This window comes from Miniopterus schreibersii (assembly GCF_964146895.1).
Source record: "Miniopterus schreibersii genome assembly, chromosome: 3".
Classification (NCBI taxonomy): Eukaryota; Metazoa; Chordata; class Mammalia; order Chiroptera; family Miniopteridae; genus Miniopterus; species Miniopterus schreibersii.
Genome location: NC_138103.1, coordinates 18,330,970 through 18,342,544, shown reverse-complemented (window position 1 = coordinate 18,342,544; position 11,575 = coordinate 18,330,970). Strand labels below are relative to the sequence as shown.

The 11,575-nt window shown below is 47.0% G+C and overlaps 1 protein-coding gene across 2 annotated transcripts in view; it reads left to right on the top strand.

The window, feature by feature from the left end:
- The first annotated feature begins 1,331 nt into the window (after positions 1-1,331).
- The window catches only part of ZC3H7A (zinc finger CCCH-type containing 7A), a 37,071-nt gene continuing 26,827 nt past the window's right edge, over positions 1,332-11,575 (top strand). Inside the window, exon 1 of one of the 2 annotated variants that reach the window (XM_081133141.1) lies at positions 1,332-1,479. The gene's annotated coding sequence lies outside the window, so the exon portion shown is untranslated. The remainder of the gene's footprint in view (positions 1,480-11,575) is intronic. The other variant, XM_081133142.1, reaches the window with a different exon arrangement.

Here is an 11,575-nt window from a genome sequence, read left to right as displayed (position 1 = left end):
CCCTTCAGTCTGCAGGGCCAATGCTCTAACCACTGAGCAAAAACTGCTAGGGTGCTAGCTACCTCTTGTTCATCCTGCAGATCTTAACTCCAAGGTTCCTGGGGACATCCTCTCAGAAGTGTTTAAGAAATGCTAGGCACTATTCTAGGGGTGGGGATACAGAACAAAACAAGAAGAGTGTTTGTTCTCCTATGGGTGGAGGCAGACCATCAATAAGTACCCAAATGATTAAACATGGTCATTCCAGATAGTGATGACTGCTTAACAGAAAACTAAATTGGGAACTGTGTTAACGAGCAATCTTAGATGGGCTGTCAGAGAAGGCCTCTTCAAGAAAGCCATTTGAGCTGAGACTTGAGTGATGAGCGGCCTCTGGTCAGAGGGGCCTTCCCTATCAGCTATCAGCTCTCCTTGAATGTTTGTCACAACCTCAGGGCCTTTGCACTTGCTCTTCCTTCTGCTGGGACACATTTCCCCATCTCAGCTCTGCTGTCACCTTCTGAGGTCTTCCCTGACTCATCTCCTCTCCTCTTTAGCCCTCCCATCACTGTCTCATCACCCTGCTTTAGTTGCTTTGGTTTTCACTGCCCCCAGTGGTCTCCTTTGCCTCCTTCTGGTCCCCATCCAGTCCCGGGGCGGGACTCTGCCTTGCCCACTGCTGAGTCCCAGAGCTCCGTGAGGGTCTTGCCCGCAGGGGCACCTGGCTGTTGAAAATACAGGTGGGAGAGGTGGCATTTGAGCTGCGACCTGGAGGGCAGGGAGCCCAGCTTTCCACGGGTGGGAGGCTGTCTCCCCCTCCCAGAGCGGCCACTGAGGTCCGTGCTCCCTTCTCATCTGTAAGAACGGGGGCAAGAATGGTTGTTTTGAGGCTCCAAAGAGTTACCAGTCGCAGAATACTAGGCACTAAACAGCACTTGCTAAGCAGTCTCCCCGGGAAGGCTGCCTGATACCCAAACTAGGTCACTTCTCTGCTAGATGCGGTTCTAACCCCGGGGCCGCGGACTAGAAAAGAACCCGCACAAGTCGCACGTGAATTTGAGTTATACGTCCACCCCCGGCAGCGAGCAGCACTAGGGTGTCCCGGGCACGACCCGGCCCGTCACAGGCTCAGTCCCGCGGCCCAGCCCGGGGCTGACGGCGCGCTCTTGTCCGGGACCGGCCCGCGCCGTCGGGGCCGAGGGTCGCTGCCGCCTGCGCCAACCGCGGGCCCCCGGTCCCCGCCCACCCGACGTGGCGCGGCGGCCAACCCCGGCGCGACGCTCGCCGCCTCAGCCAATAGCGGCGCCTCCCGGGCGGCGCGCGCGGCCTCCCGCCGCCAGAGGGCGCTGCTCGGGCGCCGACGAGCTGCCGCCGCCGCCGCCGGTCTCAGAGGGAAGCTGCGAGCGAGCGCCGGGGCCGCCACCGCCGCCGCCGTCGCCCGCTTCCCTGCGCGCCGCTGCCGTCTCTCCCGCGCGCTGGCCGGCGCGGCCATCCCCACAGGTAGGTGGGCACCGCCGAGGCCCCGCACCCCCGCCGCCCGCCGGGCCGCGCGCCGCCCCTCCCCCGCGCGGTGCCCCCGCCCGGCGCGCGCCCGCCGCCGCCTCGTGCTCGCGCGCGGCCGGTAACGGACCCTGGGCGGGGGAGGGGCGGCGCGCACGGTCCCCCGAGGCGGCGCCGAGCGGCCCGGGGCGGGGGTCTCCGCCACAAAGGGCCCGCCGGGGGCGCAGGGGCAGGTCCGGGGGCGCGCCCCCGCTCGGGCCGCGGGTTGTCGGGCGGACGTGGGCGCGCGCGGGAGGCCCCGGGGTCCCCTCCCCTTCCCATCCTCTCCTCTCCGGGAGGCGGGGGGCTCAGCCGGGGGCGCGGCTCCGGGAAGCGGGGCGAGCCGGGCAGCTTCTCCCTTCAGCCCCATGCCTGCATGCGTTTCTGTTGGCCAGATAACCTCTTTTCTGGTTATTTAACGAAAAAAAAAACAACATCCCCCCCCCCCTATTATATTTGTGTCTGTTCTGGTCATCGCGGGACCCCTGATTCAGTATCTTGGGTTCGGGGACGGGAAGGATGTACGCGGAGTGCGTGGCTCATTTATTTCGGATTAATTCCCCCCGCTCCGCCGCCGCCTTTTTTTTTGTTTTGCGCGGGATACACCTCGAGGGCGCCGGGCGAATGGTTTCTTGTCTTTATTGTGAATGCGGAGACGGCCAGGTTTAGGTGTCTTCAACCCACCCCTCAAGAATGAGGACCTGTCAGTTGCCATTAGCGTGAATTTCCTGTTGGGGATGGTCATCGCAGGGGTGTGGTCGAGCCGGGAAGCGCTGGCTGGCCCGGGAGGTTGCGCCTGCGCCCTGATTGGGTGAATTTATCAGTAGTTGGGTATTTTTCCCGCGCCCCCCCCCCCATGATTAGGGATGAAAGAAGGTACCCCCTTTAGGTATTTAAAGAGCAAGGATCTGCTTGATCTAGACCTTTGCTTCCCAGGAAGGTGGCCACTGCCCCCTGGGGACTCTTGAGCACTTGGAATGTGGCTAGACCGAGTTCCCCTGAGTAAGGCACACCTGGTTTTAAACACTCATCATGGGGGGAGAAAAGTAAAGCATCTCATTTATAATTTTTGATGCTTAAATAATACACGTTGAGATAATATTTTGAAAGTATTATGTTAACTAAAGTATATTAATAAAAATATCACTGGTTTACTTTTACTTTTGTTTATGTGGCCACTTGAAAATTTAAAATTAGATACGTGGCTCACATTGTATTTCTGTTGGACAGTGCTCAGATAGAGCCCAGGAATGGGGGCAGGGGTGGCTGGAAGCCTGTGCCATTTGCTTATCTTTTCCTGCTTCTCTGATGGCATGTGGCCTCCTGTTCTGTCCACCGCCTCTTCTCACCCCCAGCTGACCTGAACTGTTGAACTGATTGCATAACGAGTATCTTTTCCTAATATGCAGGATAATTCAAGTTAATGGACAGAATTTTCTTGATTTTCTTGCTGTATCTGCTGTGAAATAGTCGTGTAATGTTCAACTCAGAATCAAATCATGAGTTATCGAGGCTGAATATTTTCAGTATTTTCATGCGTGTGTGCTGCAGAGAGCATGTTACTTTTCAGGGCCTCTGCCACCTGAAGGAACTGGAGAGCCCATGCCTTCCTCCAAGTTACTGTGACTTTTGCGTGGGGGGCTGGCTCACCTTGCCCTGACCTTCGCATTCCTCAGATACAGTCAGTTTTTGCCTGTAAAAATGGTGGTTGTCAACTCTGCTGTCCCACAGTTCTTAATTTTTGATTGATTTTAAAACCTGCCAGTTTGGGTAGGCTAAATTGATGCTGTGCTCCGGAGAGAATTAGAATAGAATCTTGACTCTAGGAATGGTTACAGTGACTATTGGAAAGTTTTGAGCTTTCCAATAAAGGCCTAGGTAGAAACAAAAGATGTATGTATCCTGTTGCCTCACTCTATAATGGGCTTTCTAGAATAAGCCCATTCTAGAATGAAACTTCTTTTCTAGATTATATCTTGAAGTGTTTTGTTTTAATGAAAATACTTTTTCTCCAGAATCTTAGGATTGGAAGTAAAATTTGTTTTCTCAGTGTGAGGGGTTTCTAAATCAAGAAAAACCTTTGGATAATATATATTTATTTTATTTTATTTTTAATATATTTTTTTATTGATTTCAGAGAGAGGAAGAGAGAGAGAGAAACATCAATGATGATTCATTGATCAGCTGTCTCCTGCACGCCCCCTACAGGGAATTGAGCCCACAACCGGGGCATGTGCCCTGACCTGGACTCAAACCGTGATCTCTGGGTTCATGCGTTGACCCTTAACCACTGAGCCACACTGGCTGGGCTGGATAATATTTTTAGAAGGGAGAAATATTAAAATGTTAATCTAGAAGTTTAAAAATTAATGCTTGTGATAATACATGTTTTAATCCACACACACACAAAAGGAGAGAGAGACTAACTTATTAAGTGAGGTGATTTTCTTTGATGTAAAGAAAGAAGCCTTACCGGGTTTTGTCCCAACAAGGAATTTGCTGTTTTATTTTGTTATGAGTTTAGCAATATGTTGTTTAGTTAATTAATATTAATTAATTTCACATATCTTATAAAACCTCAGGAACCATGTACTGGAACCAGTAAGAGAGAGGCAGTAATTTTCTATTTGACAAATAAAACAAACAAACAAAAATCCCCAGAGCCTTTGTATTTTATGAGAATACCTGAATTTGGAGCAAAATATTAACGTGGCCCTTGAGAAGACCTCATCTACAGTCCTGGGTATGTTGCTGGTGGTATGTGTGACTATGGGCAAACTATTTGTATTGAAGACTTCACATCTTTTTTGTTGATTCCTCCCAAACAGAGTTGGTATATGAGGTGAGATGAGCCCAGTGCCTTAGCAAGGCTGGGCACTATAGGAGGCAGTTGGCACATGTATCTGACAATGATTTCAAAATGAAAATCTAGGGGGGAGGTGGGCAAAAATATGAAATTACCTTTCCGATGTTGTTTAGCACAGCCTCCATCATCACCTTTTCATTTTCAGTAAAAGGGAAAAATTGTCTCATAAAGTATCCAGTAGGAGAGGCACTGTTTCAAGAAGGTGGTAGAACATCTGTAATGTTTCAATGTCTGGGTTTGTGGTCATGAGGGTTGTATTGTATCCACATGCTTTTGTAAGTGTTACCAGAGTGAGCTAATACATTATTGCAAGACAGGGTTGACAGTAATGCTGCTTTAGCTACTTTTTATTTGTTTGCCTGTTTGTTTAGCCATTACACAGAAGCTTGGGTCTGAAGCAGACTGGTAAATACAATTTTTCACTTGAAACAGGAATACCTTTTAAGGCAAAAATTACAACCAGGGTGCCCCGTTCCCTGGGGGCACTTTCTCTGGTCCTGCGTTAGTTAGAACACTTTGTAAATAAGGCCCTTTAATACAGTGGTACCTAGGTTTCTGAACATCTCAGTTGATGAACATTTTGGTTTGCGAACCCCGTAAACCCAGAAGGAAATGCTTCGGTTTTCGAACAGGCCTTGAAAGTCAAACATTCCCCCAGCGTCCGCTGAGGGGAAGATCCCAAGGCCTAGCTGTCGGCTGTTGATCCCTCGGTTTTGGAACGTTTCAGAGCTTGAACAGTCTTCTGGAGGGGATTACATTCGGAAATCAAGGTACCACTGTATTTCTTCCTTGGATCTAAATACATTATGGAAAGAGTGGAGCAGATTTCCATGTAAAGATTTCCCTGGAGTGGTATCCTGACTCCTGTCCACTGCATTCCTGTGCAAACCCTCTGCTTTGTCTGAATTGCTTTCAATCATGTTCCTTGAACACCTGCGTCACTGTGTTGTGCAGGGGTGTGCTTATTTCGTTCCTCTTGAGTGGCTCTCAAGTGCCCACCTGTCCTGTCAGAGCTGCATTCCTCCTTGAGAGCCCCGCCCAGGGCTAACTGAGCCGTGCTCCCCTCCTCCAGGCGGCACTAGCGCTTACAGTGCAAAAGAGTGTGGTGGATGAGTTCAGGCTTGGAGCCAGCCTGTCTGGCTTTGAAATCCGGCTCTGTCACTTGGTAGCTGTGTGATCCTGGACTGCTTGTGTCACTTCTCTGTGCTTCAATTTCCTCATAGGACCTATGTCAAGGTTATTATGAGGATTAAATGAATTAATACATGTAAAGCACTTAGAACAATGCCGGGCATGCAGTAAGCATGCTAAGTGTTAGCTCTTATTTCTCTCTGTGCCATTTGCTGCAATCACATTTCAGTTACCTTGGTGTCTTCTGTAAATGGGAGCTAGTTTCTAAAGTTATCGTGGAAAGCCAAAACGTCATGGGTATGAATACATCATCCAGTTACTAGCTCTGTACATTGTACTAGACTTTAGTATAATGAGTTTCACCTAACAGGCCCTGAATAAGTACTTAAAGGAATTAAGTGAAGATCCAGGGTACTTTTTGTTCTTAACATAAAACTTTAGAATGAGTAACAATTTTAAAATCAACTGGTTCCAGAAAGATGATGTTCCAGCTTGCAGGAGTTTAGTTGATTTAATGAAATTCATATCTAATTGAATTTCTTGTTTTACAATGTACTGCTGGAAAGTTTCTCCAGCCCCCCATTTCCTTTTAAGGAGAAGGGCGTGGATCTGACTTGCTGCCACTGCACTGCTTCAGGAGTCTAATGCTTCAGATTTTTCTCTGTGTCTGTCTCTAGTTGATTTACTCTCCAACTTGTTCCCCTGCAGAGTTGGGGGTAGAGTCCCCTACAGCCAGTTCTGCTTATGTCCAGTCATTTCCTCCTGGACTTTCCTTTCTCCTGCTTGCCTTTTTGTGAACTATTTTACCAGGTTTTAACTCTAGGGCCTCACAGCGTTGCATTCATTCATTCTTTCATTCAAGTATTTCTTGACCTGGTCCCAGCTGTTGTGATACAGTCGGGACTAAGAAAGACAAGTTATGTCTTGAAGTGTGTAATGGGCTGAGAGTAGGCTCTGGTGACAGTTTAGGGCGGGAAGGGGAGGCTCTGACTGTGACATTTAAACCAAGACTCCAGGATGAAAAGGAGCCAGCTCTGCAGGTCTGGGAAGTGTGTTACGGGCAGAGGGAACAGCAGGCACAGTGGCCCAGAAGCACAGAGCCCTCGACTCATTTTAGGAACATACTGAAGGCCAGTCTGACAGGAGCTGAGGAAGTGAATCCGGGTAAGGGCAGGGTGAAGAGTCATGGTAAGTCAGTCTTCCCAGGTCTGGTAGGTCGGGGTAAAGAATCTAGGTTTTCTTCTAAATGTTTATGGAAGTCACTGAAGGATTTTAGGTAGGGCTGCAATAACCAATTTCTGTTTTTAAAAGAGCATTCCTTTTAGTTTAGTGTGGGAAATGAATGGGGGAGGGGCAGAGGTGAGGCCTGGAGCTGAGAACAGGCCGAGGGGAGGAGATTGTGTGACGCAAGCCAATGAGGCTTCGAGGGGTCTTATTTGGGATGCCCTGCACCTATTTTGATGGAATCGCTGACCGGCTTTGTGAGTGGATTGATTGGATGTTGAATGTGAGAGAAAGAAGAGTGTAATTAACACCAGATTTCTGGTTTGAGCAACTGGCCAGAAGGTGGTTTCATTACTGAAAAGGTAAGATGGGCAAAGGGTGAGGGATTGGGAGGAGGGCAGAGGGGTAGGGCCATTCAAATTAGAAATGCTGAATAAAAGTCACAGACCCAGGTCGCCTTGCACATGTCAGCGTAGACTAGAGGGCCTTTTCATAAATGAAGTTTGGACAACTGGGTAGCTTTTTGGGAGGGAAATATGCAGTATATCTCTACATCACTTCTTGCAGTAAACTGATGGATCCAATTAAAAAAATATACGTTTAATGAAAGAATATGAGTACTAGAAGAAAACATGGACAATTGTTTTATACTCTTAGAGTGGTGAAGGTGTTTCTGAGTATGTAAAAATCCAGAAGCCATGAAAGAAAATATTGATAAATTCAGCTAATTAAAAATACTACTTCAGCCCAGCCGGGCGTGGCTCAGCGGTTGAGCATTGACCTAGGATCCAGGCGATCAGGGTTCGATTCCTGGTCAGGGCACATGCCCAAGTTGCGGGCTGCATCCGATCAATGACTCTCTTATCATTGATGTTTCTATCTCTCTCTCTTTTCCTCTCCTTTCCTCTCTCTGAAATCAATAAAGATATATTAAAAAAAAAAGTAACATCAGAAAGGACTATTTGCCTCAACATATAAAGAGCTTCCATAAATAAGAAAAGCTCAGCCTGAAGAAAGATGGGCAAAGGATTTGAACAAACAAAATTCACACAAAAGGAAGTGCTGATGGCTCTTAAATTTGAACATATGTTTGGCCTTACTGATGATAAAGAGACGAAAACAAAACCCACCACCTTGTCCCGCTGTTTCTCACCTCCCAGTTGACAAAGATGAAAACATTTGATAATTCCTGGTGAAGCACTGAAGTAGAGGCCTTTGAGCACTGTTTCTGGGTACGGTCAGGTGGTGTAACTTGGCAATAGCTGGCAAAATAAAGACGTACATGTGCTCTTTATCCTGTAGAAGTTCTTTAAAGATACACATGTGAAATATCCTGTGTATCTGGTGAATTTTATAAAGATTGGAGACAACCAAAATGTCCATCACTGGGGTCCTGGTGAAGTTGTGGTCCAGCTGGAACAGGCTACACGGCTGTTAAAGCAGCTTTCTGGGTACTGGCATGTAGTGACCTTCTAGGTTAGGCATTCCATGAAGACAGCAAAGTGCAGAACATGCTAGGAGCCCCAGGTGGTATAAAAAATAACACATGCATGGGCTGTTTTTAACTTTTTATGAAATACAGACTCCCAGGAAATTGCAGAAGTATGTAGAGTTCCATGAACTTCCCATCTGCTTCTCCCAGTGGTGCCGTCTTCTAGAACTAGTGTGACACCAAAGCCAGGAAGTTGACGTTGGTGTAATACTGTTAACCAAGTGCAGACCTTACTCAGCTGTCACTAGGTTTTAGATGCACTCGTGTGTGTGTGTGTGTGTGTGCGCGCGCGCGCGCCTGTGTGCATACGGCCTCATGCCCAGATAGATTCATGGAACTGTCACCGCAGTCAGGTTTCAGTCTTGTTGCACAGACTTTGTCAGGACACAGAAGAGGATGGTAACAGTGGTTGATTATCCTCAGGAAGGGCAAGAGTGACAGGGTTGGGAGGAAACATTTATTTTCATTGTCATAATATTAAAATACTACTTTTAAAACAGTTTGTGATGTCTGTGAGATATCCAGGGAGAACTATCACATGGGTAGAGTATCAGGCTCTGCCTGGGGATGGACTAGGGAGCGTCAGGGGCCTAGATGAGGGTTTTTAACATCTGGGCAGTGTGGGCATCCCTGTGGGGGGGAGTGTGGTTGGGGGGGAGGGGGTCTGATGAGGCCCCAGGGCGCACAGTTAGGGGTCAGCTGTGGGTGGAGTCTCAGTTTCAGAGAGGAGGTGGACACCTGTCCTGTGAAAGTGGCTGTTGGATTAACTTGTTAAAATTCTTCCTTGCTTTAAAATTGAGGCAAGATGTTTAACTTGATCCAAAAATAAGGTGGTGTATAAAGCATAGATCTTTTTCTTTATTTAAAAAACTGGAGGTGGGGGAGGCTTATTTTACAGGTTAAAAAAAAAACCCAAAACTAATCTATAGTGAAAAATAAATCAGAGCAGTGGTTTCCTGGGGCTGGCTGGGGAAGGGACTTGAGGAGTGACCATGACTTTGGTCTATTTCATGGTTGGGGTCTGGGTGACATGAGTGTATCATTTGTCAAAACTTGCCTTAAAATTTGTGCATTTTACATTAAGAAACCGAAAAAATTTTGAACTCTAGGTAACGATAGGTATGCTAAATGTTTAGAGGTGAATTATAATTGATGAATTAAATATAACTCACTTTGCAATTTATCAAAATAATGTGGGCTGATGGAAGGACAGAAGGATGGGCAGATGGCTAAAGATGGCCAGGTGTGATCAATATAGCAGAATATTAATTGTAGAATATAGGTACTGTGTAGGTATAGGGTGTGCATTGTGAAAAGATTTTACTGTGTGTAAAATTTTTCTTAATAAAATTTTTGGGGAAAATTACAGAACATGAAATGTTCTGCCATATGTTTAAGTATCACCTGATACTTTGCTCCCAAATCTTTAAACATGTGAAGGAGGCGTATATTTCATGCTATTAAGAGTCTGCATCTTATTTCCTCTTAATCGCTTATCTGAGTTGTCAGCTCTTTGCCGCCTGCCCTTTGTCCCTGAGAGGTCCAGGTTCAAGGTTTTCCAGCACTATCTGGGGAAATGGCTCTAAGGCTATTAACTTGGTGGATTATCATTACCCAAGCATCCCTTCTTAGCCAACAGATTTACTTTTTGAGTGAACTGCAAACTAATTCCTCACCTGGGCTCGACAGAGGTGGAGAGAAGGGTCTGCCATTCACTGAGGGAGGAGAGGGAGCAGCACTTCCTACATTTGGCGTCTTTGCTTTTGTCCCAGGCCTCGTGCCCGGCTGCACTGGACCCCCCAGGTGCTGCTCTGGGTGCTTTTGATGTGAAGTCCTGACTCTGAAATAGAAAAAACCTTGGTGGGTCCTGAAGTCCTCTTTCCAAGGAAGGGCTCAGAGGCTACATAGACTTTTTAAAATACTTCAATTTTTTTTCCAGATATAATTCATTTACAGGGCTCAAAAGAAAAGTTTCAAAGCTATTCAGTAAAAAGACTCTACCTCACCTGTTTCTACTGCTGCTGTAGTTTTCTGAAACCGCATCTGGAGTTTTTTTGTTTTTTTTTACACAAACAAAACCTGGGGTCATGTTGTGGACAGTTGCTCCTTGCCTCTTTTTTTCCAGCACCATTTAGCCATTTCCTTTCTGACAGACACCGAGTTGAGTTGCAATCTTACCCTTACAGATGGTGCCTCCTTAGCTAGCTTTGTACGGATGAGTGTGAGTTACAAATATTTCTTTACCGTGGAAATGCCAGACCTGTTCCAGTTGACGGGCACGCTCCTCCCCGTGGCTCAGCGGGGGCCGGTCACCCAGATTTTTGGCACCTTTGTTTCATTTCTGCTCGTTCACCCCCCTTTAGGCTAGACTGTCTTAAAGTCAGATTCCCGAAATAATGCCATTTTACTGCAGTGTTGTGGGCTTTTAAAATTATTTTGGAAAAGTTCTAACTTAGGAAGTAGAGAGAGTATTAGAAAAAGCCTGTGCTTCCACCGGTTATCAGGGCTCTGCTGTTTCAACCTCCCCCAAGCCCCCTGTTGTTTGCTGGAGTATTTTAAAGTGAGTTCCAGATACCATATCCTTTTGCATGTAAACACTTCAGTAAAGTACTGACTTTTAAGTATGAGATTGAAATATTTAGAACTGTCAGTGTTTAAAAGACAAAAAGAATAGATACCAGTTGTCAACCTCCGGGCGTTCCATCCTGCGTCCTGCCCCCTGGACTTTGAAAAAGGTGGACCTAAAAGTAAAACTACGGTGGTAAGCAGTAATGAAAGTAAAACATTTCGGCTGTGTGTTTGCAACGTGGGTGCGATTTCTCTGTCACGTGGGTCCAAGTGCATGGTTTATGTGATGTCTTCTGAGGCTTAGATCTCCGTGGTTCTCATCCTGGGGTGATGTGCCCCACCCTACCCCTTCCTGGGGACCTTGAACAGTATCTGGAGACATTTTTGGTTGTCATGAGGGGTGGGGAAGGGAGTGCTACTGGCATCTCAGGGGTGAAGACCAGGGATGCTGCTAACACCCTTCAGTGCACAGGACGGCCCCCATCCTGCCCCAACTGCTGAGGTTGAGAAACCCTTGTTTAGGACATTGGGAGATGCTATTTAATCACAGGTCTCTTCCCTTTCTGGGAACTGCCTAATGAACACTGATGATTAGATACTAACAGCAATGATAGGCATTGGCATTTGCCAGTGTTACTTGGAAGGTAAACCCTTAACCTTCCAGTAATGAAGTAAATCCATTTAGATCACTTATTTTATCAGTTGTATCAACAAGGATTATTTCAGAAGTTTGTGTAGCAAAGTAACTGTTAAGGTTTAGAGTGTGCTCACAAGGA